Below are 27,671 nucleotides of genomic sequence, written 5' to 3'. Positions count from 1 at the left end.
ATCACTGGTGTCTTCGCGGCCATCTTTAAATCGTTTAAACCACTCAAACACTTGTGTTCGCGATAAACAATCATCGCCGTACACTTGTTGTACGAGGGCTATTCGGAAAGTAAGGTCCGATCGGTCGCGAAATGGAAACGACTATGAAAATCCGATAAAGCTTTGCACAGATGTGTTGGGTAGTGTCTCTAGTATAACCCCAGTTAGCATCACGTCGCTCTTCTCATTTCTGAGCTCGCAGTGAGTGCGTAAAGATGTCTAGAAAATAGTGTCTGCCGCCAAGTACGAGGGCCTGGTGAGAAATTTCGCCTGAAGCTATGCAGCTAACATTACATAACTGTCGTGCTGTTTCTTCTTCAAGACAATTCTCAGCCTCATTCTGCAGGGGCAATGAAGATGCTCCTGCATCGTTTCAATTGGAAATGTTTGGTTACCCACAATACAGCCCGTAATTGTCTCCCTCTGAGTTTCATCTCTGCTCACACGAACCGCTGGCTATGAAGACAAGATTTTCGCACAAGACAACGAGCCGTAGGCCAGCGTAGAGAATTGGCGGAGAGCACTGGCGGCTGCCTTCTATAGCGAGGGTATTGGAAAGTTGGTACAACGCTACGATACACGTCTAAGTCGGATCGGCGACTATGGAGATAAGTAGCTGCAAGGTGTATCTAACTGTTGCAAATAAAACATTTTTGATTTTTACCGTGGTTTCCATTTCGCAACCTATCGGACCTTACTTTCCGAATAGCCCTCGTAACATTACAAACGTTTCACTTGCAGATTTTCCTAGTTTGAAACAAAATTTGATGTTAACACGCTGTTCTTTCTGTACACTCAACATTTTCCGACGCACAGACAAAACGTCAACTACTTAAAACAGACGCCACGGGCAGACTGAGTGCAGGAGGCAGATGAAACTCGAGCAGTAGGCGGAGCGAGAGTCACGTGACAGGCCACGCGACTTTCAGCCTTATTGCATTCGTTTTATTGTTTCACCAGCACTAGTCCGGTTTTTTTCTAGCCACACCTCGTATACGGAACAACAGCGGCCCTGTCACAATTTCCGGGGGCACTTCTGACGGTACCCTTGTCTTTGATGAACACTCACCGTCGAGGACAACGTACACGGTTCTATTATTTAAGAAGTCTTCGAGCCACTCACATATCTGTCAACTTATTCCATACGCTCGTACCTTCGTAAACAGCCTGCAATGGGGCACCGTGTCAAATGCTTTCTGAAATCAAGAAACGTGAAATCTACCTGTTGCCGCTCATCCATTGTTCGCAGTATATCATGTGAGAAAAGGGCAAGCTGAGTTTCGCGTGAGCGATGCTTTCTGAAACTATGACCATTGTATTCGAACTGAGAATATGTTCAAAGAGTCTGCAGCAAAACCAAAGTTAGGATTACTGGGCTGTAATTCTGCAGGCCCATTCTTTTACCTTTCTTATATACTAGGCTCACCTACGCCTTTTCCAGTCGCTTGGGATTTTGTGCCGGGTAAGATAAACAAATGCAGGCTACGTAAGGGACCAATGGCGTAGAATACTCTTTGTAAAATCGAACTGGGATTCCATTCGGACCAAGTGATTTATTTGCTTTCAAATCTTTCCGAGAAACAACCACCAGCCCAATTTTCTTTGCAGTATGGAGAACTCGGGAAGGATCAGCGTGTGCTTGCTGTAAGGCGTCGCCAAGAAACACATCGCCAGCAAATATCAGGATTGTCTACTCCCACCATCTCCACGAATGTCACAGCTTACTTTTTCCAAAATTGAATAGTTTTTTTTAATCATCAGTCTTCTGACTGGTTTGCTGCAGACCACCACGAATTCCTCTTTTGTGCCAACTTCTTCATCTCAGAGTAGCAATTGCAACCTACGTCTTCAATTATTTGCTGGATGTATTCCAATCTCTGTCTTCGTCTACAGTTTTTGCCCTCTACAGCTCGATCTAGTACTACGGAAGTCATTCTCTCATGTCCTAACGTCCTATCATCCTATCCCTTCTCCATATCAGTGTTTTCCACATATTCCTTTCAAATTCTGCGCAGAACCCCTTCATTCCTTACCTTATCAACCCACCTAATTTTCAAGATTCGTCTGTAGTACCACGTCTCAAACGCTTCGATCCTCTTCTCTTTCGGTTTTCCTACAGTCCATGTTTCACTACCATACAATGCTGTACTCCAGACGTACATTCTCAAAAATTTCTTCCTCGAATTAAGGCCTATGTTTGATACTGATAGACATCTTTTTGCCAGGAAATAACTTTCCGCCATTGCTAGTCTGCCTTTGATATCCTCCTTGCTCCATCTGTCATTGGTTAGTTTGCTTCCTAGGTCGCACAATTCCTGAACATCTACTTCGTGACTATCAACCTTGATGTTAAGCTTCTCGCTGTTCTCATTTCTGAGACTTCTCATTACTTTCGTCTTTCTTCGATTTACCCTCATCCATATTCTGTAATCGCTACATTGGTCATTTCATGCAGCAGATGATGTAATTCTTCTTCACTTTCGCTCAGGATAGCAAGGTCATGAGCGAATCGTGTCATTGAAATCCTTTCACCTTGAATTTTGATCACATCCCTCAACCCTTCTTATATTTCCATCATTGCTTCTTCGACGTACAGATTGAACAGTGGGTCCAAAAGACTACATCCTTGTCTTACACCGTTTTTAATCCGAGCACCTCGTTCTTGGTCGTACACTCTTATTATTCCGTCTTGGCTCTTGTACATATTGTATGTTAGCCATTACCCCCTATAGTTTACCACTATTTTTCTCAGAATCTCGAACATCTTGCACCATTTTACATTGCCGAACGCTTTTTCCAGGTCCACAAATCCTATGAACGCGTCTTGATTTTTCCTTAGTCTTGCCTACATTATTAACCGCAACGTCAGAAATGTCCCTCTGGCGCCGTTGTCTTTCCTAAAACCAAACTGATCGTAATCTAACACATCCGCAATTTTCTTTTCCATTCTTCTGTATATTATTCTTGTTAGCAACTTGTATACATGAGCTGTTACGCTGATTGTGCGAGAATTATCGCACTTGTCAGCTCTTGCAGTCTTCGGAATTGTGTGGATGAAAGTCCGATGATATGTCGCCAGCCGCATAGATTCTACACATCAACGTGAATAGTCGTTTTGTTGCCAATTCCCCCAATGATTTTAGAATATCTGGTGGAATGTTATCTATCCCTACTGCCTTATTTGATCTTTAGTCCTCCAAAGCTCTTTTAAATTTTGATTCTAATACTAGATCTCCTATGTCTTCTAAATCGACTTCTGTTTCTTCTTCTTCTATCACATCATACTAATGTTCACTCTCATAGAGGCCTTCAATGTACTCTTTCCACCTATCTGCTCTCTCCTCTGCATTTAACAGTGGAATTCCTGGTGCACTCTTAATGTTACCACACTTGCTTTTAATTTCACCGAAGGTTGTTTTGCCTTTCCTATATGCTGAGTCAGTCCTTCCGACAATCTTTTCATTTTCGACTGAATAGTGTTGTCGCGAATGGATCGCCTTGTGTCAGTCCAATTCGAATACTGAATGGTGGCGTTAGGGTGGTGGTGGTTAGTGTTTAACGTCCCGTCGACAACGAGGTCATTAGAGACGGAGCGCAAGCTCGGGTTGGGGAAGGATTGGGAAGGAAATCGGCCGTGCCCTTTCAAAGGAACCATCCCGGCATTTGCCTGAAACGATTTAGGGAAATCACGGAAAACCTAAATCAGGATGGCCGGAGACGGGATTGAATTGTCGTCCTCCCGAATGCGAGTCCAGTGTGCTAACCACTGCGCCACCTCGATCGGTGGCGTTAGTTGGTTGCCGAACTGTACTTGACAAATTGACAGTAGCAACGTGCAATTAGTCGAATGTATTTTGATGGGATTTCATATTCGTCTGTCATTTCCCATAACATGGAAAGTATATGTTGTGATAAACTTGTAGAAAGCCAATGACTATGAGGTGTTAATTCCCGACCGAACTCGTAAAAGTTTTTATTATCTGCCTCAAGGTAGATACGAAAAAAAAAAAAAAAAAGCCGGAGGCTTATTACAGAAACCAGTAAATATATTAGAAGTATTGACCATGGCTGTTGAGACACTTGTCGCACTGTGACACAAGGCGGTGAATGGTTGTCTCATAAAATTCCCGGGGCTGCGATGTTAACCAGTCCGCACGTACGGCTGGACGTCGTCGTCCGAAGTGAATCGTTTGGCCCTCAGAACCTTTTTAAGGGGGCCAAAAATGGCATAATCAAAGGGAGAGAGGTCTGGACTGTATAGAGGGAGGCCGAGAACCTCCCATTTGAATCTCTGAAGGAGGGCCGCGACTGTGTTGGCCGTATGGGACTTTGCATTGCCGCGGAGCAGAATGATCCCACGGGTGAGATTGCCTGGTCGTTTTGATTTGATCGCTTGGCGAAGGGTGGTCAAGGTTTGCGAGTAACGCTGGGCATTCACTGTTGCCCGTGCTGCAGGAAGTGAATCAGAATGGGGCCATCTTGGTCCAAGAAGAACGTCAGCATAGGGGCCAACGATTCACCTAGGACGACGACGTCCAGCTGTACGTGCGGAACTGGTTTACATCGCAGCCCCAGGAATTTTATGAGACAGCCATTAACCACGTTGTGTCACAGTGAGAAAAGTGTCTCAACAGCCAGGGTCAATACTTCTAACATACAGCTACTGATGCCTCCGGGTCGTTTCTTTTTGAACGCCCCTTATAATCAAGAATAGACTGTCGAGAGACGAAGCAACATTGATAGGGACTGTTTCATGCGATTTAGCAGCTGCGTTGTAAAGACTCTATAAGCAACTAGTGCGACTTGAGTCCACCTCGGTAGCTGAGTGATCAGCGCGACGAAATGCCACGCAAAGGGGCCCGGGTTCGATTCCCGGCTGGGTTGGAGATTTTCTCCGCTCAGGGACTGGATGTTGTGTTGTCATCATCATCATCATCATCATCATCATCATCATCATCATCATCATCATCATCATATCCTATCGACATGCAAGTCGCCGAAGTGGAGTACTTGCACCAGGCGACCTGTCTACCCGACAGGAGGCCCTAGCCACACGGCATTTCATTTCATTGAAACTAGGAACTCTTTGCAGTTGGTAAGTATGTATAGAAATTGGATGTACGCCCTAATTTCCTTCTGCCCTGCCTCTTCATCTCCTCCCCCACACCCCCGTCCATTTCCTCCTTTCACCTCGCTCCTACTACCCCGCCCCCCCCTCCCGCCATCCTTCCGAACTTCAGCCTCGTTTATTGTTAATGTGAACGAAACCTTGTTTGGGAGTTGAAGTCGCTTAAAATGACTTGGTAAGCCGGTTGGTATACGGAGTATGAGAGAGAGAGACCTCCAGCTGCCGGATCCGGGAGGGTAGTAGTTACAACGTCATTGTTTCGCATAGTTGTAATGTGCAGACAGGTACGATTACAATGTTCGGGTGATTCACATTCCGCAGTAGTATTCTAATAATTACATGATAAGTCATAAATACTACTTTCCCGTTTTCTATTAAGACTGTCTGCGGGGAAGCAAACGGCACACTGTAGGGCACACAATTGTTTAAAATTGTATGTAAACAGAAAGAAAATAATTGGTAGAAACCATGTATCTAACGCATGGGTTCCCAAACTTTTGTCGTCGAAAGTGGAAACTGCGTGGCCCCCTTCACAATAATACTACTGTATCATCTACAGCAAGCACATCATCTCATTGTCTTGAGAGGAGGACGGGTAGGAAGGGGTTAACAGGGAAAATAGTAAGGACTTGGTGAGGAAAAGTGATCTTGAAAGGGGAAATGCTTATGTATTAATTTCTCTCTCGGCACTGCCAACGTAAAGGCGGCTTGTGCGCTTTGTCCCGATCCTCCACTACGATGTAAATACCACAGGGAAGTAACATGGATTGGTGAAGACTCATTATTAGAACCCCAACTTACATGCACTATCACATCTTACACATGCGTGCATTCATGAACTACCACAAGACCAAAATTGCACTATGACGCAAAAAAACAATAAAAATATGCAATATCAAAATTCAGTTTCAGTTTTATATAAACTTCACTTTGGCACATACTTTTTAGCTTAACGTTGACGGACTGGCACCAATTCTCTTCAGTAAGAAGTGCGCGCAGCTGTGGTTTGGCAGCACCGATGTGGAGCCGAGTCAACATTCCCCCTCTCACGAACCACCATACCGAACTCCATACACACTATGTGATCAAAAGTATCCGGACACCTGGCTGAAAATAACTTACAAGTTCGTGGCGCCCCCCATCGGTAATGCTGGAATTCAATATGGTGTTGACAACTTCCACTCTCAGGGGCATACATTCAATCAGGTGCTGGAAGGTTTCTCGGGGAATAGCAACCCATTCTCCACGGACTGCTGCACTGAGGAGAGGTATCGATGTCGGTCGGTGAGGCCTGGCACGAATTTGGCATTCCAAAACATCCCCAAGGTGTTCTGTAGGATTTAGATCATGACTCTGTGCAGGCCAGTCCATTACAGGAATGTTATTGTCGTGTAACCAATCCGCCAAAGGCCGTGCATTATGAACAGGTGAGCGATCGAGTTGAAAGATGCAATTGCCATCCCCGAATTGTTCTTCAACAGAGGGAAGCAAGAAGGTCCTTAAAACATCAATGTCGACCTGTGCTGTCATAGTGCCACGCAAAATAACAAGGGATGTAAGCCCCCTCCACGAAAAGCACGACCACACCATAACACCACCGCCTCCGAATTTTGCTGTTGGCACTACACAAGCTGGCAGATGACGTTCACCGGGCATTCTCCATAGCGACACCCTGACATCGGATCGCCACATTGTGTACTGTGATTCGTCTCTCCACACAACGTTTTTCCACTACTCAATCGTCCAATGTTTACGCTTCTTACACCAAGCAAGGCATCGTTTGGCATTTACCGGCGTTATTTGTGGCTTATGAGCAGCCGCTCGACCACGAAAGCCAAGTTTTCTCACCTCCTGCCTGTCATAGTACTTGCAGTGGATCCTGATGCAGTTTGGAATTCATGTGTGATAGTCTGGACAGAGATTACACATTACGACCCTCTTCAAGTGTCGGCGGTCTTTGTCAGTCGACAGACGAGGTCGGTCTGTTCGCTTTTGTGCTGTTCGTGCCCCTTCACGTTTCCAATTCACTATGAGATCGGAAACAGAGGACCTAGGGATGTTTAGGAGTGTGGAAATCCCGTGTGCAGTCGTATGACACAAGTGACAACCAATCACCTGACCACGTACGAAATCCGTGAGTTCCGCGGGGCGCCCCATTCTGCTCTCTCACGATGTCTAATGACTACTGAGGTCGCTGATACGGAATACCTGGCAGCACAATGCACTTATTATGGAAAACGTATGTTTTTTGGGGTGTCCGGATACTTTTGATCATATAGTGTATACAAAACTATCATCCAACCCATGTTGTATGGATGCTCATCATGGGGAATCTCCGTCATTTCTAGGTCCCCAGTTCCATACCATACCACGGTGAATCACGAGTAAATCAAATAAAAGACCGCTGCAAGTACTATAAAAACGATGTCCAAAACTCGTCCTAAACACGCCATGGTGGACAATCACACACCTCATTCACGCAGAACTCTAAATGCCCAATGTGGAATGCCAAATCATCGAGACGACTTTTCGACAAGGTAGACCGGCTCGGACCTACTCCGAAAAAACTACAAGACCTAGCAACAGTTGAACCAGCAACATGGCACAGAGTTCCCATAGCAACCTTAAGGGACGAGTAAACCATGCTCAACAAAAATCAACAACGAGAAAACACACTCATACCAGGAGTGAGTTCCTAAAGGACCTAAATCAGCGCGTAAACACCCTCAAAAGTTTACACCGCTGCCCCAATTTATGAAAATAAATGGTGTCCCTAGTAAGAAACCTAATCCGCATGCATTTAAGGTAAGCCACTAAGTAAAATTGCGTTTACAACAACAATGTCCGTTCTTAAAAATTGTTTCCTGTCTTCATTTTGGGGCTAGGTCTCATCTTGCAACAGTGGTAAGTGCGATGAGTCCACTTCACAGTTCTACACAAATTTATGCTGATGTTCACGCGTCCATTGGAACGTGTGCGGCAGTGTGTTACAGTACGAACAATTCAAGTTCGTGTTTCATCTCAAGGGCGTACAGAGATCGAGAGAGTACCACTGTCGCTACGGTGAGGGGCGTCGTGAGAGAGGAACATTTATCTGTCTTTGGTTCGGAACTGCCAAGCGAAGAGTCTACGTGCATCGTACCAAAAAGCTGCAGTGGTATAAATTTGACACGGAAGAAACACAAATCTGAGATTGCGCGTTATACAAAGACGGTCGTCTTCAAATGTGTTACATCTACGAAGGAACCTGAAACCGTTTTAAAGGTGTTGTAACACTAAGCAATTACGTAGCAGAGAAAAACTACATTTCAAAAACGTCTTGAGCATTTCAGGTGATGTCAGATAACCTTATATAAGTGCAATTGTTACCGTTCCGACTTGTTCTGAAATGCCACGGGAAGAACAACTAAACATGTACACACTGTAAAATTTGCTTCACTCGACCACTTTCCTCTGTGGGTGACAAGAAAACATGTTTGCTTTGTCGACTGTCGTCGTAGCATAGACACTGGAAGAAAATGTTTTAGAACTATTGTGTTGTATTTCACACACGTCTTTGAAACAAAGCCTTCCAAAAATTGCGAAAGTTTTTCGGTTCTAAAATAATTAGTTCAACCAAATTTTCATAAATTTTACATAATCTTCAATTTGGTCATAATTAACGTGAGAAAAAAGAGTACCCATTATGCCTATGCAATATCTCCACTAAACATAAGAAATTAAATAAAAAATTCTTCGACATATGCATTTATTCCCTAAATCGGTCAATACAGGTATTTGCACGGACATTCGGGCTCTACTCATTACCGAGATGGTCACTTTCTAATACGGCGTTTGATTAGTAGCAAATATTGTGAAAATAAGTAAGTCTATCGGAATACATCGCAATTAACAGAAAAAATGGCGACTGCTGATAGGTCGGTGAGGCTACGAGCGGTCTGAAACAGCTCAGACAAACTGTTTCGAATAGGGGCGATACTGGACTACCGAACTACGGTCTGTCGCAACTAAACGCGCGGCTAAGGGTAATAACAGAAAAAAAAGATCATTAACTTTGTATTATAAACATTTAATTGCAGACATATACGATTTGCCTCCTTGAGGCGTCTTGTCATGGTCCGCGTGGCTCCCCCGTCGGAGGTTCGAGTCCTCCCTCGGGCGTGTGTGTGTGTGTGTGTGTGTGTGTGTGTGTGTGTGTGTGTGTGTCGTCCTTAGCGTAAGTTAGTTTACATTACATTAAGTAGTGTGTCTTGCATATTTTTGCAAAGATTTTCAATTCTTGGTTGCGTACGAGAAAGTGCACAACTTAAATCACTAGCAATATTGAGTTTGCTTCTGTAATTCGTTTTCATTGCTGCGACTACTGTAACCCCTTTTCGCACAAATAAGTGTTTGAAAATGATAAGTTCAGTGCAGGTGTTTGCTTTGCTATGCTGGGATTTTACCCAAAATAATGACTTATCCGTCTTCTCAAAGTCATACGTGACTGCAGAATCGTTTTTAATTTCGAATGCTTATTCTTGCAGTGTTTCCGACAGCACATCTGTGTCAACGTGCAAAGCATCTGTTGCCAATCTGCCAATATTATTATCATCACATGAACTAGGGAAGTAGTGTTTGAATTCGTCAGTTAGATGCTGAAAGTGATTTGATGCTTTATTCGGTATCAGGTTGCTTAAAGACCTCCATAAGGAGTGGTTCTTCCAGGATTCCAAATAATTTGGCAAAACAGGAATACTTGCAGGCTACAATTTTACGTTTCCAGAGATGCAACTTACTAGTATAAGCTGTGATGGCATCTCGATAAAAGAATTTCCACCTTGCTATTTCAAGCTCAGAGAGTTCAATGAATCGAAAATATTTGATAGGTAAGCCAATAGAACTTTAACACTTGGCTTTCGTAGTTCCACACACAACTGTTTGGTTTTGAATTTCCAAGAACTGAATCACTTCATCTATTCCTTTTGAGAACCAGCGTACTTCCGTAGGAAATAGCAATTTTTTTTTTGTTATGTTCCCAAATATTCGTAAAGGGGCGTTAAAAGGCGAGTATTTAACGCACTCTTTTCAACATGATTCACAATTTTGATACACAATTTTAAGAGTTCGTTTGGAAGTGTCTTAGTTGCCAAGGCCTGACGGCGTATAAAACAGTGAAATTCACGATGTAATTTACCAATTTGACTGGAAGAATAGTCGTATGGAATTCATCATTTAAGGGAGAGAGCCACAATTGTAGCTCTTTTATATCATAAGATGGCATTGTCTTGTATATGTGTATAATCAGTTTAAATAAAACTTAAACTTTGCATGTGACTCATTTTTTATTACCGAAAAGTAAAGGTAGCCCAACATATCTTTAGCCCCCCTCCTTCAGGTTTTTCTGTATCCGCCACTCCAGTGAATTGAAATAACATTGGGATTCTTTTCTTTGACCATCCGCACGCATTCTGAGCGAGGTCCAAGCATTGACGGGGAATCGCCGATCAGTTTTTGTCACGATAGTTCATATTTGCAAAAGAATTCATATATCGCTGTATATAGCTTTTGAAGTAGTCATTAGCTCTATATAAAACAGCACCTAGTTTTTAATCGCTTCGTTTTAACGAAAACTAACAGTTGACAACAATTTGCAATCTCTGTACTCTCGTCTAAGTGTATTGCGAAAAATTCTAAATCTTTCACGGCCTGCACTACCTGACTTCTTATGTGTTCGGCCATATCCTCAAACCGACGTTTCACAGTGTTGTCAGAATGTGGTCTTTGTGAAAATTTTTGTTTACTTTCCTGTCCAAGAACAATATCAGCTACTTTCAACAAACAGGGTTTGACAAGTGTTTCTCCGACAATATGACTTCTCTTAGCCTTACCGATGAGTAGTGATAGGTCATCGGAACCTAGGATCGCTTTCTCAGAAGGCTGTGCAATGGATCCAGTACTATATAACTTTATACGTTTCAAACTAGCACATTTAGCAGCAAAAAACACCATAGGCTTACCTTTTAAAGGGCTATGTTTAGTCGACAAATGCCGTTAGAGACGATAAGGTCTCATGGCATCGTTGCTTTAAACGAATAACTGTTCCACAAATATCGTTCGAGCCGAGAAGATGTCAATGGCATCACTGCTCAACACTTCATAACAGCAACACATTGCGGCTGATCGACACCAGTATTTTGTAGAGGAACGAAACCGTACTTAATGTAATCTTCACTGTACTTGCGTTCCTTCGACAAATTCATGAGGAAGTAAAGAAAGAAACACCTTAAAAAACAGTTTCACAAGTCGAAAGTTCACTTTCACGTCAAACTATAAACGACTAAACTGCTTGCTTGATCGATTCTAACAACTCGAGGGCCAACGCTGCTTACAAGGGAACCTCCCCATCGCACCCCCCTCAGATTTAGGTATAAGTTGGCACAGTGGATAGGCCTTGAAAAATTGAACACAGATCAATCGAGAAAACAGGAAGAAGTTGCGTGGAACTATGAAAAAAATTAGCAAAATATACAAACTGAGTAGTGCATGCCCAACATAGGCAACATCTAGGGGAATCCGAAACCCAGAGTGTCGTGGTCTCGAGGTTAGCGTGAGGAGCTGCTGAACGAGAGGACCTTGGTTCAAGTCGCCCCTCGAGTGAAAAGTTTAATTTTTTATTTTCAGACAATTATTGTCTGTTCGTCCGATGCGAGGTAACTGCGCCGTAGTAAGTGGACGTTGTATGAAAAACATATGTTTTTACAGAGCACAGGGAAAACTGTGCGACTGTGAAACTGTTGCATTCATTTGTTGCAGTTTATGTGACAAACGCTTATGTTTTCATCACTTTTTTGGGAGTGATTATTACATCCACAAGAAAATCTAAATCGGGCAAGGTAGAAGAATTGTTTTACCCATGCGCCAAGTGTACAAGTTAGGTGGTTCAACAACATATTCCTGTCATGTGACGCACATGCCATCACCAGTGTCGTATAGAATATATCAGACGTGTTTTCCTGTGGAGGATTCGGTTGACCTATGACCTTGCGATCAGATGTTTTCGGTTCCCATTGGAGAGGCACGTCCTTTCGTCTACTAGTCGCACGGTTTTGCGGTGCGGTCGCAAAACACAGACACTAAACTTATTACAGTGAACAGAGACGTCAATGAACGAACGGACAGATCATAACTTTGCGAAAATAAAAGAAGTAAATTTTTTACTCGAGGGAAGACTTGAACCCGGGACCTCTCGTTCGCCAGCTCCTCACGCTAACCACGGGACCACGGCGCTCGTGAGGTCACAATGTCCTTGATGTTGCATATCTTGCTTGTAGACTACTCAGTTTGTATATTTTGCTTATTTTTATATAGTTCCACACAACTTCTTCCTGTTTTGTCGATTGATCTGTGTACAGTTTTTCAAGGCCTATCCACTGAGCCAACTTATAACTAAATCTGAGGGGGGTGCGATGGGGAGGTTCCCTTGTTAGAAACAAAGCCACTACCGACAACAATTACTATATCGTTGAAGCTGTGAGAAATCCTCTACAGATGACAGTTGGCATGATGTGTCCTGAATCAGGCCGACTTGCGACGATCGGTCATGTTTTCGCACGTCTACTGTAGTCGTACACTACGAATTCTACCAGTTGGAGTGGCTACGGTCAGTTACTGCATTTACATTCAGGATGATGATCTAAGACGAAAATGAATCTCAGAGTACACGGGAAATAATTGTTCTATACCCCGTTGAGAAGCAGGCTCCAATGATTAAGTGATTGAAAAAAGTATTTGTTCAGTAAGGAGAAATTACGATCCCTGCCGCATTCAGGCAATGAAGAATTCATCGGCGACAAATGAAAATCTGCGCCAAGGCCGGGAGTCGACCCCGGGTCTCCTGCTTACAAAGCAGTTGCGTTAACCATCTATCTGGTTGGACACAACTGCATGTACTACCCAAGCACGCTTCCTACCTCAAACCAAATCCCCACTTGCTGCACACTACCGAAGTAGCATCTCGTAGCCCTTTTTTCCACTTTTTTTCGTCGCATCACGCGTAGTCCTGCTCCAGATAGGGAGAAGAGTGCTCTGCACTGAATGATCGTATTAGTCTTCTGGGCACATCTACAGGATACGGAAAATAAAACTGGCCAGGAGAACGGAGTTCTAAGCTACGAAGAAACACAGCAGAGCAATGGAAATACAGTACTACCATAGCAGATGTTGAAAGTGACCACCATTCATCTCTTGGCACTTTTCGGCCCTGGTCAATAAGTTGCTGCACGCGGATCGAAGCTGGACGACTGGAATTGTTGCAGTTTCATCCGAAATGTTCTGCTGCAGTTGGGGTTGTTGCGATACGGCTTAGATTTGAGGGATCCCCACACAAAGTAATCGCACAATCAGAGATCAGGTGACCTAGTTCCGGAACCAGACTGAGCTCTGCTAATAACTGTCGTGATGATTGGGTAAAAATGCTCCAAGGTTCGGTCAGCTGTATGGGCAGTTGCTCCATCCTGTTGGAAGCAACTGTCAGTCTTTTCTTCCTCCATTAATGCCGTCGCAAATGGTTTCAAAATGTTGGCAAAGTGAAGTGCCGAAGTCAGCGTCTGATGAAAGAAGAAAGGACCAATAATGCGAGGTGTGGCCAGCGGACACTGCACACCACACCCGAGCCTTCTGATCAAGCAATGGTATTTCGTGGAAGTTGGGCGGATTCTTCGCTGGCCAGAACCTGTGAGTTAACATAACCACTGAGGTGAAACTTTCATCAGACATAAGGAGCGAATCCACACCTAAGTCATTCACTGTTATTTCAGTGAACAGCCACTCACAAAACTGGAGACGCTGAGGAACATCTGCTGGTTTTAATGCATGATCAACAGACACTCGGTAGGGAGACACGTCCAGGTTGAGGGCAGTATTCGTCCGCATGATCGAAGTGATATGCCGGTCTGTGGAGACAGGCGTCTGGTTGATTGGGCAGGACTCTGAAGCATTTTCTGGTGAACTGAAGAAACGTTTTCTGGTGTGCGGGCACATTTCAGAATGTTTTGAAAAGTCAGAAAACAGATCCAGTCTGATGCCATTTTCGGACTAAACGTTACGTGGCACCCTTTGCTGCCACTTTGACACCATTAAACTTCTCAGCAAACAACTCTGTTGTCACATAACTTTCCACAACGAACACCCGCTGCTCCCCTCTCAGTACCATCGTTCCCTTTGCATTGCTCCACTCACACTGACGGATCACATTGCGGGCGTACACGTGGTGTGCGCGTCATGGGTGTGACATATGTGTACAAAAAAAATGGTTCAAATGGCTCTGAGCACTATGGGACTTAACTTCTGAGGTCATCAGTCCCCTATAACTTAGAACTACCTGAGCCTAACTAACCTAAGGACATCACACACATCCATGGCCGAGGCAAGATTCGAACCTGCGACCGTAGCGGTCGCGCGGCTCCGGACTGTAGTGCCTAGAACCGCTCGGCCACCCCGGCCGGCCATATGCGTACATTCTCGTCCAATTTTACCCACTCGTCCGGGACATTACTATTTGCCACTCTCTCTATATCCATATGAGTGGTGTCTGTTCTTTTGGACATGTCCGAAAGAAGAGAGACCACTGATACAAGAATATTTGTATTGCTTTGTATGTTACTACATTATTTAATGCTGAAAATTTATTTTATTGCAAACAGAATCTGAAAATTAAAATTGAAGTAACTTTCAATATTTTAGCCTTTAATATCACTCCGGTCATTAAGATACGAAAGAAAATATACGTACAACTTTTTTTATGAAAAGAAGCACGGTTAAGCACCACAGACTGCAAGGTGCATTTGCTGAACCACTGCTCTTGGGCTTCATTGCACAGCTGCTGCTCTGTTTGCTGCTTGCATAATACTTTGTGTTAGGACATTCCACTGTATTCCCACCTTCGTAAATAGGCCCTCCCCAGTTTGAGATATCACTTTGAATGCAAAATGAAGCTAATTAATTACTGTTCTGAAGTATGCTGTTTTGAGGACTCTGCATTTGCAGGATTATTTATTGGAAGCTTTGTGCATATTCTTTGGCCTGTGTGCTTTTCAATGGAAACTTGTTTCTTCAAACGTGTGAATCTAAGCTCGTTTGTTATGTCTTGCTTATTTGGCTGAACCAGCCGAAGAAGACATTTCATGATGAATTATGCATATTATTTATTTAAAAAGTTTTATTATGACCGAGCGAGGTGGCGCAGTGGTAAGCACACTGAACTCGCATTCTGGAGGACGACGGCTCAATCCCGCATACGGCCATCCGGACTGAGGTTTTCCGTGATTTCCCTAAATCGCTTCAGGCAAATGCTGGGATGGTTCTTTGACAGGGCACGGCCGACGTCCTTCCCCTCCCTAAACCGATGGGGCCTATGACCTCAATGTTTGGTCCCTACCCCCGAATCAACCAACCAACCTTTATTATGAATTTATTTTACTTGTTAACAACGATTAGGGGAGAGTATTGTACCTGGAGACTAATGTACCTGGGAACACGACGTTTCCTGATCATTGTTTCACACACCTCCTACTAACCTACAGGTGCCCTCCCCCACCATGTACTCACCTCTTCCATCTGCCATCTCTATCCACCTCATCGTCCCACCTCCATATGTCCACCTCCTCCTCGCCTCACTTTGCTTATCTCCACCACCCCCTTTCTTCAAACATATCTTCCATTCCCCCCTTCTTCCTTTTCCACCAGCCCACTTCCCCCCTCCCCCAACACCTTCCATCTGCATCTGATTCCTACATCTCCCCATCTAACCCATGTCCGTCCATCTCATCCTCCCCCTCTCACACTGAACATCTGCTCCTCATTTCTCTCTCTCTCTCTCTCTCTCTCTCTCTCTCTCTCTCTCTCTCTCTCTCTCTCTCTCTCTCCCTCTCCCCCTCCCCGCCCCATCTCTTCTGCCGCCTCTCTCTTCCAATTTCACTCTCCTCCACACTCTACATCCATCTCATCTTCCACCTCCCTGTCCCTACCCTCCTCCCCACTCTCAGACTGTCGACCTCCTCCTCACTCTTTCCTCTGTCCATGTCATCCCCCCCTCTCTCACTGTTCATCTCATTCCCCTTTCCTCTGTTCAGCCATGCAAGACATGCAGATACTACCCGCACCACATGCCTCTTCACATATCTTTCAATCTTCTCCTCCCCATTCACTTTGCTACCTAAGCCTCTGCCCTATCCCTAATTGTTCTCTCCTGCTCCTCTCTACATACCGCCGCCCCTCCTCCCTTCTCTCCCCTATCCGTGCCCTCCTGCCCCTCTATCCGTCCATCCCATCTGTCCACCTTACTCCAAGGCCCTCCCCAGCCGCACGTGTAGCTCCTACACAACAGGTCGATCAGGCAGTGTGATACTACGTCCCACAACACACCTATCGTGCTGGGCAGCCTACATGTCCAGGAAAACTGCTTCTTGCCCAATACACGTAGGCTGCACTGCAAAAAAGTTATTTTTGCCCATATACCCATCCTACCGACGCTAGGTGGTTAGAAACATCACAGCACTGATACTCGTGAAGTTCATTGAAGCTTTATATTAATATTAAAGCTATTTGGAGGATATTATTAATTCCTCAGAGTTTTATGGTGGTTAAAATTCTATATATTTTTAAAACTAGCTACATAAAATGTACCCAAGAGGTCCAAGCACAGGGAAGAGCTTTCACGTCCCGCAATTTATTATAGGGAAGTGTCGACCAATGTGCGTGCCATAAAAGAGTAACACGACGACATAAAACACTCCGTAGATCGGCGAAGGGAATCGTGCGAATAGCTGGATGAAGAAGAGAGACTGCATCCTTGGCCGCTATATCGGCCGCCTCATTTCCACAGATACCAACGTGTCCTGGGACCCAGAGGAACGCCACAGAGACGCCCCCCCAAGTGGAGCAAGTGGAGGCAGTCCTGAATCCGGTGGACCAGAGGGTGGACAGGGTAGAGAGCTTGGAGACTGAGGAGAGAGCTGAGAGAATCTGAACAAATAACATACTCTATCCGCTGATGGCGACGGATGTATTGGACAGCCTGGAGAACAGCGTAAAGCTCCGCAGTATAAACCGAACTCTGGTCGGGAAGCCGAAATCGATTTGGGGTGTCGCCAACAATATAGGCACTGCCTATTGGCTTCTGTCTCGGGTTCTTCGGCCGACGTTCATCTAATGATTTTTCTGACGTTTCGCCAGCACGAGTGGCTGGCATTGTCAAAGCTTCACCCTCCATTGCCGGTGGTGAACTGGAGCCGAGCTCGCGGGCGCAGACTATATGTACCTGGCGCGCCAACGTCCGAGGGCTTCTCCGCGGTCATTTCCGGTGCGGTTCTCCTCTTGCTACCTGCGACGGTCGTTCGCTGCAGTACGGGAAGCCAGGATCCGTTGACCTTAAGGCTTTCTTCTTTCTTGTTCAAACTGTTCGCGTGTTTCTGTATTTCTACAGCTTCTCTGAACAAGCGCGTGTGATAGTGGTTCTCTACAGCCAGAACTTCCGTGTCGGCGAATTTTATTACGTGGTCGGTCTCATTCAGTGCGTGTTCTGCCACGGCCGATTTCTCCACCTGCCCCAACCTGCAATGTCGCTTATGCTCCTTGATCCTGGTGTTAATGGATCGTCCAGTCATCCCGACATAAACTTTTCCGCATGTGCATGGTATGCGGTATATTCCCGACATAGAAAGTGGGTCTCTTTTCTCCTTCGCCGATCTAAGACACTCTTTGATCTTCCTTGTCGGTTTGAAGATCGTCTTTACGCCATGTTTGCGCAATATACGGCCGATTCTGTCCGTCACTCTGGGAATGTATGGCAGAAAGGCCGTACCCGACATTTCTTTTTCTGGTTCCTTACTTCGCCGAGTGTTTGGCTCAGTTACACTTCTAATATAATTTGTGGAGTACCCATTGCTCCTCAGGACTGTTTCCAGGTGTTGCATTTCTCGTTTGAGGTGTTGCGGCTCACATATTCGTCCTGCTCTCGTTACGAGCGTACTAATCATGCCCCTTTTCTGGCTCGGGTGGTGGTTTGACAGTTTGTGCAGGTATCGGTCCGTGTGAGTCGGTTTTCGATACACGCTGTGTCCCAGGTTTTCGCCGTCCCTTGTGACCAGCACATCTAGAAATGGCAGTTTCTTGTCCTTTTCTACTTCCATGGTAAATGTTATGTTGGCATGGAGGCTGTTCAAGTGTCTTAGGAAGTCACCGAGCTGTTCTTCACCATGGCTCCACACCACGAAAGTATCATCGACGTACCTGTACCACACCTTAGGTTTGCAAGTGGCCGAGTCCAGTGCCTGTGCTTCGAATTGTTCCATGAAGAAGTTGGCCACCACTGGACTGAGAGGACTACCCATGGCGACGCCTTCCAGCTGTTCGTAGAAGTCGCCATTCCACGTGAAATAGCTCGTGGTGAGACATGCATGGAAGAGCTTTCTGATGTCTAGCGGGAAAATGGAACCGATGTGCTCCAGAGCGTCACTGAGTGGCACTTTCGTAAATAACGAAACAACATCAAAGCTGACCAGGATGTCGTTTGGTGCAAGTTTCAGTTTCTTCAGCTTCTCAATGAAATGTCCTGAGTCCTTAATGTATGTGTCGGTCTTCCCCACGTGTGGTTGGAGCAGAGAGGCCAAGTGTTTTGCCAGCTTATATGTCGGTGATCCAGGAGCGCTAAGCTGGCAAAACACTTGGCCTCTCTGCTCCAACCACACGTGGGGAAGACCGACACATACATTAAGGACTCAGGACATTTCATTGAGAAGCTGAAGAAACTGAAACTTGCACCAAACGACATCCTGGTCAGCTTTGATGTTGTTTCGTTATTTACGAAAGTGCCACTCAGTGACGCTCTGGAGCACATCGGTTCCATTTTCCCGCTAGACATCAGAAAGCTCTTCCATGCATGTCTCACCACGAGCTATTTCACGTGGAATGGCGACTTCTACGAACAGCTGGAAGGCGTCGCCATGGGTAGTCCTCTCAGTCCAGTGGTGGCCAACTTCTTCATGGAACAATTCGAAGCACAGGCACTGGACTCGGCCACTTGCAAACCTAAGGTGTGGTACAGGTACGTCGATGATACTTTCGTGGTGTGGAGCCATGGTGAAGAACAGCTCGGTGACTTCCTAAGACACTTGAACAGCCTCCATGCCAACATAACATTTACCATGGAAGTAGAAAAGGACAAGAAACTGCCATTTCTAGATGTGCTGGTCACAAGGGACGGCGAAAACCTGGGACACAGCGTGTATCGAAAACCGACTCACACGGACCGATACCTGCACAAACTGTCAAACCACCACCCGAGCCAGAAAAGGGGCATGATTAGTACGCTCGTAACGAGAGCAGGACGAATATGTGAGCCGCAACACCTCAAACGAGAAATGCAACACCTGGAAACAGTCCTGAGGAGCAATGGGTACTCCACAAATTATATTAGAAGTGTAACTGAGCCAAACACTCGGCGAAGTAAGGAACCAGAAAAAGAAATGTCGGGTACGGCCTTTCTGCCATACATTCCCAGAGTGACGGACAGAATCGGCCGTATATTGCGCAAACATGGCGTAAAGACGATCTTCAAACCGACAAGGAAGATCAAAGAGTGTCTTAGATCGGCGAAGGAGAAAAGAGACCCACTTTCTATGTCGGGAATATACCGCATACCATGCACATGCGGAAAAGTTTATGTCGGGATGACTGGACGATCCATTAACACCAGGATCAAGGAGCATAAGCGACATTGCAGGTTGGGGCAGGTGGAGAAATCGGCCGTGGCAGAACACGCACTGAATGAGACCGACCACGTAATAAAATTCGCCGACACGGAAGTTCTGGCTGTAGAGAACCACTATCACACGCGCTTGTTCAGAGAAGCTGTAGAAATACAGAAACACGCGAACAGTTTGAACAAGAAAGAAGAAAGCCTTAAGGTCAACGGATCCTGGCTTCCCGTACTGCAGCGAACGACCGTCGCAGGTAGCAAGAGGAGAACCGCACCGGAAATGACCGCGGAGAAGCCCTCGGACGTTGGCGCGCCAGGTACATATAGTCTGCGCCCGCGAGCTCGGCTCCAGTTCACCACCGGCAATGGAGGGTGAAGCTTTGACAATGCCAGCCACTCGTGCTGGCGAAACGTCAGAAAAATCATTAGATGAACGTCGGCCGAAGAACCCGAGACAGAAGCCAATAGGCAGTTTGTCAACAAGTGGCCACGAAAGCCTCAACAATTTTGTAATATAGGCACTCCCTACACCTAACGATGTTTTCGAGCTATCAGTGTAAATAAATGTGGCTTCCTTCATTTGTGCACATAGAGCAGCAAATGCCCGACCATAAACAAGTGAAGGGGTACCATCCTTGGGAAATTGACAAAGGTCACGGAGCAGGCAGGTCCGGGGACGGAGCCAAGGCGGTGCTGTACCCCAAGTTGTCAAGAAGGTTTTAGGAAAGCGGAAGGAAAGAGAATGGAGCAGTTGACGGAAGCGGACTCCCGGTGGTGGTAGTAAGGAAGGGCGGCCTGCATACCCTACATCCAAGGAGGCGTCGAAAGAAATGTCGTGGGCCGGATTAGCAGGCTGGAAGACAGATGGCTAGCATAACGACTCAGAAGGACTGCTCGCCGATTGGACAGCGGAGGTTCAGCAGTCTCAGCATAAAGGCTTTCCATAGGGCTGGTGTAAAAAGCTCCAGACAATAAACGTAATCCACGGTGGTGGATAGAGTCGAGACGCCGAAGAATAGACGGCCGAGCAGAGGAATAAACTATGCTGCCATAGTCCAATTTCGAGCGCACTAAGGCGCGATAGAGGCGGAGAAGGACTACTCGGTCCGCTCCCCAGGAGGTACCATTCAAGACACAGAGGGTGTTGAGGGATCGCAGACAGCGAGCCGAAAGACAGGAAACGTGGGAGGACCAGCACAGTTTTCTGTCAAACATAAGACCCAAGAATTTTGCGACGTCCGAAAATGGAAGGTTGACAGGTCCTAGATGTAAGGAAGGTGGAAGGAACTCCTTACGACGCCAAAAATTAACACACAAGGTCTTACCGGGAGAAAAGCGGAAGCCGGTTTCAATGCTCCAAGAGTCGAGGCGATCGAGACATCCTTGAAGGCGTCGTTCAAGAAGGCTGGTCCGTTGAGAGCTGTAGTAGATCGCAAAATCGTCCACAAAGAGGGAGCCTGAGACATCGGGAAGGAGACAGTCCATAATTGGATTTATGGCAATGGCAAACAGTACAACACTTAGCACGGAGCCCTGGGGTACTCCGTTTTCTTGGGAGAAAGTACGGGAGAGAGTAGTGTTCACCCGCACTCTAAATGTGCGCTCTGCCATAAATTCGCGAAGAAATAGTGGCAGCCGACCTCGAAAGCACCAAGAGAACAGTGTGCGGAGGATGCCTGTCCTCCAACAGGTATCGTATGCTCTCTCCAGATCAAAAAATATTGCTACCGTTTGGCGTTTCCGGAGAAAATTGTTCATAATATAAGTGGAGAGAGCAACAAGATGGTCAACTGCAGAACGATGCTTTCGGAAACCGCATTGGGCAGCTGTTAAAAGACTGCGGGATTCCAGCCACCAAGCTAAACGGCAATTCACCATACGCTCCAAAACCTTACATACACTACTCGTGAGAGAAATGGGGCGATAGCTGGAGGGGAGATGTTTGTCCTTTCCAGGTTTCGGAACAGGAACGACGATAGCTTCCCGCCATCGTCTGGGAAAAGTACTGTCGGTCCAAATTCGATTATAAAGGCGAAGGAGGTAACGCAGACTATGGGTTGATAAATGCAGCAACATTTGGATGTGGATACCATCCGGTCCTGGGGCGGAGGAGCGAGAAGAAGAGAGTGCATGTTGGAGTTCCCGCATGGAGAAAACAGTATTATAGCTTTCGCGATTTTGAGAGGAGAAAGCAAGAGGTTGCATTTCCGCTGCACGTTTCTTCGGGAGAAACGCTGGCGGGTAATTTGAAGAGCTCGAAATATCAGCAAAGTGTTTACTCAAGGAGTTACAAATTGCGATGGGGTCCACTAACGTATCATACGCGACAGTGAGCCCAGAGACCGGGGAGAAACTAGGCGCGCCCGATAACCGTCGAATCCGACTCCAAACTTCCGAGGAGGGTGTGAAGGTGTTAAATGAGCTAGTAAAGAAATTCCAGCTTGCCTTCTTTCTATCGCGGATGACGCGACGGCATCGCGCACGAAACTGCTTATAGCGGATACAGTTGTCCAAAGTAGGATGGTGGCGGAAAACGCGAAGAGCACGTCGCCGCTCACGTATTGCGTCACGGCATGCCTCGTTCCACCAAGGAACTGGGGGGCGCCGGGGCAATTCGGAGGTGCGTGGTATTGAACGTTCCGCAGCTTTAAGAATAACGTCTGTAATATGTGTGACCTCATCGTCGACGCTAGGAAAGTGACGGTCATCGAATGTCGCTAGAGACGAAAAAAGTGTCCAATCGGCTTGGGCAAACTTCCAGCGTCGCGGGCGCATATATGGCAGGTGAGGCTGCAGTCTAAGGAAACATGGAAAGTGGTCACTCGAGTGTGTATCATCAAGGGCGAACCATTCGAAGCGCCGAGCTAGCGGAACAGTACCGACCGAAAGGTCCAAATGAGATAAATGTGTCGTGGAGGCAGACAAAAATGTAGGGTCCCCAGTGTCGAGCAAACAAGATCCGCTTGGTGGAAGACGTCTAGCAATAGTGAGCCACGCGGACGAGGATGTGGAGATCCCCAAAGCGGGTGGTGGGCATTGAAGTCCCCAACCAGCAAATAGAGGGGTGGAAGCTGACCAAGAAGATGAAGGAGATCAGCTCGTGCCATTGGTGTGGACGACGGAATGTATACAGTACAAAGAGAGAAGGTGTATCCAGAAAGGGAAAGACGGACAGCGACAGCTGGGAAGGAAGTGTTTAAGGGGATTGGGTGATAATGGAGAGTATCATGGAGAAGAATCATGAGTCCACCATGTGCTGGAGTGCCTTCAACAGAGGGGAGATCAAATCGGGCGGACTGAAAATGGGGGAGAACAAAGCAGTCGCGGGGACGTAGCTTTGTTTCCTGAAGACCGGCGAGTAGGATCGTAAGAGGATCGACAATTCATCCCGATTGGCTCGAATGCCGTGGATATTCCAGTGGATAATGGACATAGGGTAAACAGAAAATGGAGGAATGTGACTAAGGTTGCTGTCAACTCAACGACTGCTCAGAGCTTGCGACCGACAGCATGAAACGGTATTCAGCCGAAGGCAGAAGATCCTGATCCATAGGTTGTTCAGGAGCAGCTCCTGCCACCAGCGATCGGCCGGTTGATCGGGTGCCAGCAGTGCGCCTCGGCGACACAGAAGACGGCCGAGGGCGATTTCCGCCAGGTGGTGCTGTAGATGGGACACGCCTTGGCGGAGAAGGAGATGAACTGTAGCCTTCTTGGAAATATGATGTTTAGATGAAGGAGGAACCGATGGTTGTGAAGTTGGGGTACGTAAAACATCTTCACGAGTATGCTCTTTTTTCGAAGTCTTGGTGTCTGACTTTTGGGCTCGAGATTTAGCAGAACCCGATGAAGGGTGAGCCATAGAGTGAGCAGGCGAAAGTGGGGAGGTTGAATCGGCGATCTTTGCGCTGGCCGATCTGACGACCGTGGCACTAAAGGTGAGATCACAAGTCTGCATGGCCGCCTCCTTTGTTGGCCGAGGAGAGGCAAGGACAGTGCTGTATTTTCCTGTCTGAGGTACAGTGGGCTTTCGACTGGCGAATAATTTTCGAGCAGCAAAGGTCGGCACCTTTTCCTTCACTCTTATTTCCTGGATGAGCTTTTTGTCCTTAAAAACGGGGCAATCTCGAGAGGAAGCAGCGTGGTCACCCATACAGTTGATGCAGCGAGGGGATGGAGGTGGACAAGCACCCTCGTGGGCATCCTTGCCACACAACACATTTGGCCGGATTGGAACAGGACTGGCTGGTGTGATTGAACCGCTGACACCGATAGCAACGCGTAGGGTTTGGGACGTAAGGGCGAACGGAAATTATCTCATAGCCCGCTTTGATTTTCGATGGGAGGTGAACTTTGTCAAATGTCAAGAAGACAGTACGGGTTGGAATGATGTTCGTGTCAACCTTTTTCATGACTCTATGAACAGCCGTTACGCCCTGGTCAGACAGGTAGTGTTGAATTTCCTCGTCGGACAATCCGTCGAGGGAGCGTGTATAAACAACCCCACGTGATGAATTTCAAGTGCGGTGAGCTTCCACCCAGACAGGGAGGGTGTGTAGCAGTAAAGTTCGCAGCAATTTTTGTGCCTGGAGGGCACTGACTGTTTCTAGCAATAAGTTGCCATTTCGTAATCTGGAACAAGACTTTACAGGACCTGCAATTGCGTCGACACCTTTCTGAATAATGAAAGGGTTGACCGTGGAGAAGTCGTGACCTTCGTCAGACCGAGAAACAACAAGGAACTGTGGCAACGATGGAAGGACTGTCTGTGGCTGAAACTCATTGAACTTACACTTGTGAGCAGACATAGTAGAAGTTGAGGAAACCATTGCGAAAGTATCCCCCATGATTACCGGCGTCTCCAATGGCGCGTTCCTTCCTTGTGGGGGCCCTCTCTGAGGGCACTCCCGCTTTAGGTGATTGTTCACACCTCAGGTCACAGCCGGCCGGTGTGGCCGTGCGGTCTAGGCGCTTCAGTCTGGAACCGCGTGACTGCTCCGGTCGCAGGTTCGAATCCTGCCTCGGGCATGGATGTGTGTGATGTCCTTAGGTTAGTTAGGTTTAATTAGTTCTAAGTTCTAGGCGACTGATGACCTCAGAAGTTGAGTCGCATAGTGCTCAGAGCCATTTGAACCATTTGAACCTCAGGTCACACCTCCTGAGAAACGGACGGAGGGACCAATCGGCACTTTCGGAAGGTATCAGCTCGGGTAATCACCCCTCCCTGGGCCTGGCCGTTACCAGGGGGTGCGTACGTGTCCTACCTGTCTACCCGGGGCGGGGAATTACGCGTTACCCCGTCACCGGCTACGAATGGAAATGCGCGAGTCGGCCTTCAGACACGCACAGGGAGGAAAAAAGAGAAAGGGAAAAAACAAAGGGAAAGGAAAGAAGAGAGGTCTCAAACGCCACAGCGGAGAAAAGGGCAAAGAGAAGAGGTAAGGAAAAGAGAAGGACAAAGAAAGGACGAAGACTTGCAAGCAGAGAAAGCAAAGAATGTGTTATATTTTCGAGCGTCCGTCTCTGGACGTAGGCACAAAACATACTCCCAGAGGGGGAGAAAGGGAAGGAAAGAGGCGGAGGTGAGGGGGGGGCGAAGATGGGGGATGGGGAAGGATGCGGAAAGGGAAGGTATGCAGCCCGGAAAGTAAGGAGGGCCACATTAGCTCGGGGTCCCGTGCTCGCAACGCACGTGTCCACAAAAGAGTTGTGGACCCCCTGGGAGGGAGGTCCGGTGTGTTGGGCAGTCTATGGACAGTTTTTAAGGTTGTTTTCCATCTACCTCTGTGAATGTGGGCTGGTCCACCTTATTCCGCCTCAGTTACACTGCGTCGGTGACTGCTGCCGCAAACACCATTTCCATATATGCGTACACCATAGTACCTTCTACCACGCCAACATTTGGGGTTACACTTGCCTGGTATGAGGCGTTTCTTGTGTGTGTGTGGGGGGGGTGGGGGTGGTTGTCGTCTGCTTGGAACCGAACTGAACAATAACCCTGGCTTCAGTGTGGGGCGGCGATGGATTGGGTAGACTACTGTGGCCTGTTGTGAGGTTGTGAACCACGGAGGAGGGCTACGGCGGGGTGCAGCCTCCTGTCGTTTCTTGGTCCCTGGTTTAATACATACGTAAATACATACATAAATACATACATAACATGTGGGTGTTCAGCCACACTTCATTGGTTGTGCAGCAAGCAGACAATCATTATCGTAGATGATAAAAAGAGACTTACATATCTCAGGGAAACATTTAACTATAAGATCTATAAGATCACCAATGGTACAAGGACGTCCCAGTACGCCAATATGTCCAATGCTGGGATGCTTGCCAATATCGGAGAGCCCTGGGAGTAGTGACGATATGTAAGGGAAAAATGAATTGAAGTTTGTGTTGGGGAGGGCACTCAGCTAAGGTAGTTCGTGCAGCAATGTTGACCATCGTACTATGGTGGTGTAATGGTTAGCATTTCTGCGTAGCAAACAAGAAGACGGGGGTTCGAGTCCCGTCTGCAGCGAAAATTTTAATTCATTTCGTCTGCTTCGATTATCATCGTAGATAATAAAAAAATGTCTCAGGGAAACATTTAATTATATGTTTATCATATTAGGTGCATTGTGCTGCCACGTACTGTCAGGTACTCCATATCAGCGACCTCGGTAGTCATTAGACATCGCGAGAGGTGATAATGGGGTGCTCTGCGGAACTCGCGAACTTCGAACGTGGTCAGGTGACTGGGTGTCACTTGTGTCATACGTCTGCACCCGATATTTCCACACTCCTAAACATCCCTAGGTCCACTGTGTGATAGTGAAGTTGAGACGTCGAGGGACATGTACAGCACAAAAACGTACAGGCCGAACTCGTCTGTTTACTGACAGAGACCGCCGACAGTTGAAGAGAGTCGTAATGTATAACAGGCAGACGTCTATCCAGACCATCACACAGGAATTCCAAACTGCACCAGGATCCACTGCAAGTACTATGACAGATAGGCGGGAGATGAGAAAACTTGGATTTCATGGTCGAGCGGCTGCTCGTAACTCACGCATCACGTTGGTAAAAAATGGAAATGAGCATATGGCACCGTTCGCCAGAGGCCCCTATTCGGGGAAGTTAGGCCGCCGAGTGCAAGTCTCATTTCATTCGACGCCACACTGGGCGACCTGCGCGCCGGTGATGAGGATGAGATGATTATGAGGACAACACAACGCCCAGTCCCGAGCGGAGAAAATCTCCAACCCGGTCGGGAATCGAACCCGGGCCCGTTAGCATGGGAGACGAGCATGTTACCACCGAGCTAAGCAGGCGGACATCACGTCGGTAAATGCCAAACGACGCCTCGTTGTGGAGTGAAGAATCACGGTACGCAACGGGGCGATATGATGGCAGGATGTAGATAATGGCGAATGTCCCGTGAACGTCATCTGCCAGCGCGTGTAGTGCCAACAGTAAAATTCGGAGGTGGTGGTGGTGGTGTTATGGTGTGGTCGTGTTTTTCCATGGAGGGAGCTTGCACCCCTCATTGTTTTGCGTGGGACTATTACAGCACAGGCCTACACTGATGTTTTAAGCACCATTTTGCTTCCCGCTGTTGAATTCCCGCTGTTGAATTCGGGGATGGCGATTGCATCTTTCAACACGATCGAGCACCTCTTCATAATGCACGGCTTGTGGCGGAATGGTTACACGACAATAACATTCATATAATGGACTGGCCTGCACAGTGTCCTGCCCTGAATCCTGTAGAACACCTTTGGGATCTTTTGG

The 27,671-nt window shown here is 46.8% G+C and overlaps 1 protein-coding gene across 7 annotated transcripts in view; it reads right to left on the bottom strand.

Annotated features, from left to right (window-relative positions):
• Nucleotides 1–27,671, bottom strand: part of LOC126210649 (echinoderm microtubule-associated protein-like 2) — a 664,635-nt gene that overhangs the window by 120,430 nt on the left and 516,534 nt on the right. The window lies entirely within an intron of this gene.

Source organism: Schistocerca nitens, chromosome 10 (genome assembly GCF_023898315.1).
Source record: "Schistocerca nitens isolate TAMUIC-IGC-003100 chromosome 10, iqSchNite1.1, whole genome shotgun sequence".
NCBI lineage: Eukaryota > Metazoa > Arthropoda > Insecta > Orthoptera > Acrididae > Schistocerca > Schistocerca nitens.
Note: the sequence above shows the minus strand (reverse complement) of the source record. Positions and strands in the feature narration are given on the sequence as shown.